The sequence below is a fragment of the Eleutherodactylus coqui genome, chromosome 4, assembly GCF_035609145.1.
Source record: "Eleutherodactylus coqui strain aEleCoq1 chromosome 4, aEleCoq1.hap1, whole genome shotgun sequence".
Taxonomy (NCBI): Eukaryota; Metazoa; Chordata; class Amphibia; order Anura; family Eleutherodactylidae; genus Eleutherodactylus; species Eleutherodactylus coqui.
The window spans coordinates 88,692,961-88,698,960 of record NC_089840.1 but is presented as its reverse complement, the minus strand read 5'-3'; the positions used below and the strand labels follow the sequence as shown (position 1 = coordinate 88,698,960).

The following is a 6,000-nucleotide window of genomic DNA, read 5'->3' as shown; positions in this document are numbered from 1 at the left end:
CCCATTGAGATAAGAAGAAGACCCGGACTTTGCAAGCGCGGCTAATTTGGCCATTAGACGGCGAAAATTAGTCGGCTCCATGGAAACGAGGACGCTAGCAACGGAGCAGGTAAGTGAAAAACTTCTTATAACTTCTGTATGGCTCATAATTAATGCACAATGTACATTACAAAGTGCATTAATATGGCCATACAGAAGTGTATAGACCCACTTGCTGCCGCGGGACAACCCCTTTAAGTGTTAAGTCAATAGAGAGGGGTGGGGAGTGAGAGGAGAGAAATCTCCTGCACTGCCCGCCCCCTGCTGGCCGCTCCATGAGCGAGCCAGCAATACTAGCTCCTGTGTGACAGCACGGGAGCGCGGACACACAGGGATGAGTGTCGGGCATCGTTTGCCAGACATTCGTCCCGTGTAAATTGACCCTAACACAGTACCAACCCCCTTTTTCTTGTTTTATAGGTAATCGCATCATAATGGTGGGTTTTGGGGCTTGATATTGGGCAGACGGATATGGTGCACCTCCAGCCTTAGGTCTCCTTCACACAGGCGTTGCAATTTTTGCATCATGGCTGAAAATCGCATGCACGAGAGGCAGCCATGACCAAGTCGCGGGTCCATCTCTCGTTTTGTCCCCCATTCAGACGGACGGGGCTGCAGCACATATACGTCGCAGCCTCAAATACCATCAGGTGGGGGAGAGAGTTTACTCTCCGTCTCCCCTTGCCTGCTGCCAGTAAAGGAAGGGGGCGGGACAGGAGCCGATGCTAAACTCCCTCCCCTTTGCCTGCTGTTAGTAAAGGGACGGGACAGGAGCCGATGCTAAACTCCCTCCCCTTTGCCTGCTGTTAGTAAAGGGACGGGACAGGAGCCGATGCTAAACTCCCTCCCCTTTGCTGCTGTTAGTAAAGGAAAGGGGCAGGAGAGGAGCCGCTGCTAAACTCGCTCCCACCTCCCTTTTCTGGCAGCTCGCATAGGAGTCTATAGGACCAGCCACCAGATTTCGCCCAAAGATAGGCCGACTTATCTTTTCAGGTCAGCGTAGATGCGGCTGGCCGGGATGCGCACCGTGTGCTACATCTTTTTCAGATGTCTGATTTTATGCCCCATCTGAATGGGCGCTCTACATGGGCTGGATAATAAAACCCCAGTGTGAATAAAGCCTTATAGATATTAGTTGGATCTCTGTTTATACACTGCTGCCAATATGGGGGAAGAGCTGCAGTGTAAAGCATGACAGACCAGAGAGAGGAGACAGCCGGAGCCCAGCCTGCCACTAGGAAACATGAGGACTGACTGACCGACCCAGCCGGCGGGAGGGAGCAGGTGCAACCCAGGTCAGGTCCGCAGCCGGCAGTGCGGTACAGTGAGTGCAGCGGCCAGCAGTGCGGTGCAGTACAGGGTGTAGAGCGGCCGGCAGTGCGGTGCTGTGTAGTGTGTGCAGCGGCCGGCAGTGCGGTACAGTACAGTGTGTAGAGCGGCCGGCAGTGTGGTACAGTACAGTGTGTAGAGCGGCCGGCAGTGTGGTACAGTACAGTGTGTAGTGCGGTGCTGTGCAGTGTAGTGTAGTGTAGTGTGTGCAGCGGCCGGCAGTGCGGTACAGTGTGTAGTGCTGTGCAGTGTAGTGTGTGCAGCGGCCGGCAGCTCTGCAGCATGTGAGGATGAGTGCGGGGCTGAGCTCAGCTTCCACTTCCGGGGGAGGACACAGCGGAGCGCCGGAGTAGCAGCACTTCGCCCGGGGAGCAGGCAGGAGCCGTCCGGTCCCGGGGATCCCCGCCGCGCAGGTAAGGCTCACTCTCCCACGTGCGGAGGGGTGTGCGGCGCGCGCTGCTGGTGTGGGGGCCGGAGGACGGAGCGGGGGTGTGCGCGGACCCCCCTCCGCCAGAGGTGACATGCGGTGTGGATTACACTGCAGTACCTCGTCCTGCAGGCCTCCTGTAATCCCCCGCGGCTGGTTGCTTTGTAATCCCCTCCTCCACTTCCTTCCCTCGGCTTCACCCCCGGAGGGGCATTTATAGTCCCGGACAACCTGCAGCAGGGGCTGCACAACTACTAGTCCCAGCATGCCCGAGGGGGGTAAGCAGTGGGGAGCGCCAGGCTGGCCGTGACTAGTGCAGATTTGGGGGTCGGCAGAGTGCAGCATTCATTACTTTACAGAGAAAGTCCCTTTTTCTGTTTTTGGTGCCAAGTTAAATAAGAATAGTGATTCCCAGTGTGACCGGTAATTATCGTCCCGCCGTCCGTCTGCTTCCTTAGGTTCTGTTCGCGGCCGCAGCGTGCGCTCTTGTTGGCGCTGTCATAATGTGTATTCAGCCCTGGTAATGGACAGGTGTCACATCTGCGGCGGGGCGCTATGTTTCTGTTCTGTTATGGGAACCAGAAGGGGCATCCCCTGGCAGAACGGGTCTGTCTAATGGCGGAACCAAATAGCGCCAATGAACCCTATTGACTCTAATGGGATCCGTTCGCTTTCCCCTCAGCTGCCCTGGAAAGATAAAGCACCGCATGCAGCGCTATTTCTTACGACATTTGGTGCTGGATCTGGCCTAATCCTATTTTTTAGAAGGGAACTCCAGTGGCCTCGCTCTTCAGAGATGTCCGTGATACGGCTCGTGCACCTTATATCACGCACACAATGGTTGCCCATATAATATGCAGTGAATAGAAGCCATTGGGTTCGATGCGTTTGTTCATACAAGCATATATTTTTTTTCATGATCGTGTGAAAAAATCCGCAGCATGGCCTGTCTGGGTGCGTATTTGTGCATAAAGTCAATGTGATTTTGTGCGGTCTTTTTTGCGTGCGCTACTATGCTGTGTATCGGCACACACAACCACGGCGCAGTTGGCGAAAGCAATTTTCGGTTGTATATAGATGCAGCGGCCAAAATGCACTTGCGCCCGTGATTTTGATGAAATCTGCGATCTCTGACCAGAAGGAAGTACCTGGCATAGGTCTGTCACTGCAACATTCTGGACTAGTGGGCCTTTTATGTGGCCGATTATCGGGAAAGAACGCTCCAGGTTTGCTCAACGGTGGGCTATGTAATTGGACTAACGATCAGTAGACGATTGAGCAAAGACTTGTTTAATGGCTGCACGTGCCCCAGTGGCATCGGCAGATATCTGGAGGAGGGAGTTGATGGGAAACTGATCAAATTTGCTGACGACACAAAGCTAGGAGGGATAGCTAACACTAGGGAAGAGAGGGAGAGTATTCAAAAAGATCTACAAAAGCTTACACAGTGGGCGACGACTAACAGAATGGTATTTAACAAGGAGGAATGTACGGTCCTATATCTGGGCAAGAAAAATAAAAAAAAGCACATAAAGAATGGGAGGAATTGGGCATACTAATAGATCATAGACTGAACATGAGTCAACAATGTGATGCAGCAGCCAAAAAGACTAACACAATTCTGTGATGTATTAAGAGAAGCATAAAGTCTAGATCACGTGAGGTTATTATTACCCTCCACTCTTCCTTAGTTAGACCTCATCTGGAATACTGTGTCCAGTTCTGGGCACTCCAATTTAAGAAAGACATAGACAAACTGGAGCAAGTTTAGAGAAGAGTCACCAAGATGGTGAGCGGTCTGCAAATCATGTTCTATGAGGAACGGTTAAAGGATCTGGGAATGTTTAGCTTGCAGAAGAGAAAGCTGAGAGGAGACTTAATAGCTGTCCGCAAATATCTGAAGGGCTGTCACACTGCAGAGGGATCAGCCCTATTCTCATTTGTACAAGGAAAGACTAGAAGCAATGGGATGAATCTAAAAGGGAGGAGACACAGATTAGATATTAGACAGTGAGGGGGATCAATGAGTGGAACAGGTTACCACTGGAGGTGGTGAGTTCTCCTTCAATAGAAGTGTTCAAACAAAGGCTGGACTGACATCTGTCGGGATGATTTAGTGATCCTGCACTGAGCAGGGGTTTGGACCCGATGACCCTGGAGGTCCCTTCCAACTCTACCATTCTATGAGCTGCTCTCTCAGAGGACAATCGGTTGTTAACATGATTGTTCGTTCCCCTAGCGCTGTGATTGGCCGCACACCTCCCCATTCACACTCGGACATAATCAGCGAGCATTTTTACCCTCGTATAAGCTGATCAGTCAACGAACGAGTATTTGCTTGTTTGTTGGCTTACCGTTGGTCTTCTTACATGACCCGATTGTCGGGCGAATGAACTTGCAGAGGAACACTCCGACCCAATAATCGGCCCGTGTAAAAAGACCCTAAATGGGGAGATGGGCAGCTAATCAATGATCCCCGTAGAGCTGATAGCCTGCCCGTGTACACGGAGGTAACGAGTGCCGACCAGCATGCACTGCACTGTCTCCAGTGGGAATGAATTCTATTTGTTCAGTCAGATATGTACCAAATTCTCAGGGTTGGTGGGGGTCCCAGTGCTCAGACCCCACTGATCAGCAAGTTATCCCTCATACTGGGGTTGGGTGATCACTTCATTTTGTGGTAATACCCCTTTAGTATCTGGGGGACACTTTATGACTCGTCTCATTTCAGCCGCACCAACATTTTCTAGACCTTTTTCAAATTTGTCCTCTACGATGCTTGTGATGCCATGAATACAACACACACAACATGCCATGGGTACTACTTTCCTGCTGCTGTTTTGTGCCAGACTTCTGCCGGGGGGGGGGGCGGGGGGCATTTTGTTTTTGTGGCACGAGAAAAAAAATCATTGTCAGTGGCACATCTCCCCTTATGAACGGATGATGTGCTGCGCACAATGATGAAGCCCCATAAGGGAAGAAGGATTGTATGAATGATCATTCATCCGCAAACAGTCCCAATTGGCTTTTGTAAAAGTCCTAGTGCTTGTGGATCGGTGCTCGTGGTCAGCCTCGCGGGTCGGTGCTCGTGGTCAGCCTCGCGGGTCGGTGCTCGTGGTCAGCCTCGCGGGTCGGTGCTCGTGGCCAGCCTCGCGGGTCGGTGCTCGTGGCCAGCCTCGCGGGTCGGTGCTCGTGGTCAGCCTCGCGGGTCGGTGCTCGTGGTCAGCCTCGCGGGTCGGTGCTCGTGGTCAGCCTCGCGGGTCGGTGCTCGTGGCCAGCCTCGCGGGTCGGTGCTCGTGGCCAGCCTCGCGGCTCGGTGCTCGTGGCCAGCCTCGCGGCTCGGTGCTCGTGGCCAGCCTCGCGGCTCGGTGCTCGTGGTCAGGAGGAGATTGGATGGTCTAAAAGGACTTTAATTCTAAAATGTTTTTCCGGACCACACAGGTAGCCAGTACTGCATTTATGCCAGGATCTACAGTAGGTAGCCCATTTGCCACCACGCGTTTCCACTTCCCGATAGTTGGGCATATGACCACGGCAGCCAATCACTGACTGAAGTGACTCAGTGATTGGCTGCAGCAGTCACATGATCCCTGGTATTACACAGTGCGCCGCTCATACGTTACATAAGTATTTTCTGCTCCTGTAACTTATACTGCGTGTAATATACACCAAAATGGGACATGCTGCTGGTTTTCTTTGGGCATACCTGCGTATTACATGCTGGCGTCACACGAGCATATGCATATTTGCGGAATGAACAATATTTTTCGTTGCATGCATTGGTATATTTTACTGCACCCCAAGACATGAGCATTTGCGTTCGGTAAAAAAAATACGCACTGATTGAAATGGCTAATTAGTCTGAGTGTTAATTACGCAGTGCTCCTCACATCTAGTGTGTTTTGCACCCTGTGTGCCCCCCTGTATGACCCTCTACAGGTACCAGACTATGCTGCCCAAAGAACATTGTGTATAGAGGAGGATACCTCTGTAATACGCTGGTCAGTGCTGGTAGGAATCTACAAAAATACCTCCGTATGTAATAAAGAGGCTGCGCAGAAACCACCATTGATCTGTATTTATACAGCGCCTTACAAATTCGGGAAAACCTACTCGTACAATAGGCCATAACATCCAGTAATAAAGTACATCTTGGAGAATAGGGGCGAGTACTGCTTACAGACTATAAGGAGGTTGATACATAG

At 51.7% G+C, this 6,000-nt stretch overlaps 1 protein-coding gene across 2 annotated transcripts in view; it reads left to right on the top strand.

The window, feature by feature from the left end:
- The first annotated feature begins 1,636 nt into the window (after positions 1-1,636).
- Positions 1,637-6,000, top strand: part of BCLAF3 (BCLAF1 and THRAP3 family member 3) — a 71,626-nt gene continuing 67,262 nt past the window's right edge. For both annotated transcript variants that reach the window (XM_066599842.1, XM_066599841.1), the window contains exon 1: positions 1,637-1,781. The gene's annotated coding sequence lies outside the window, so the exon portion shown is untranslated. The remainder of the gene's footprint in view (positions 1,782-6,000) is intronic.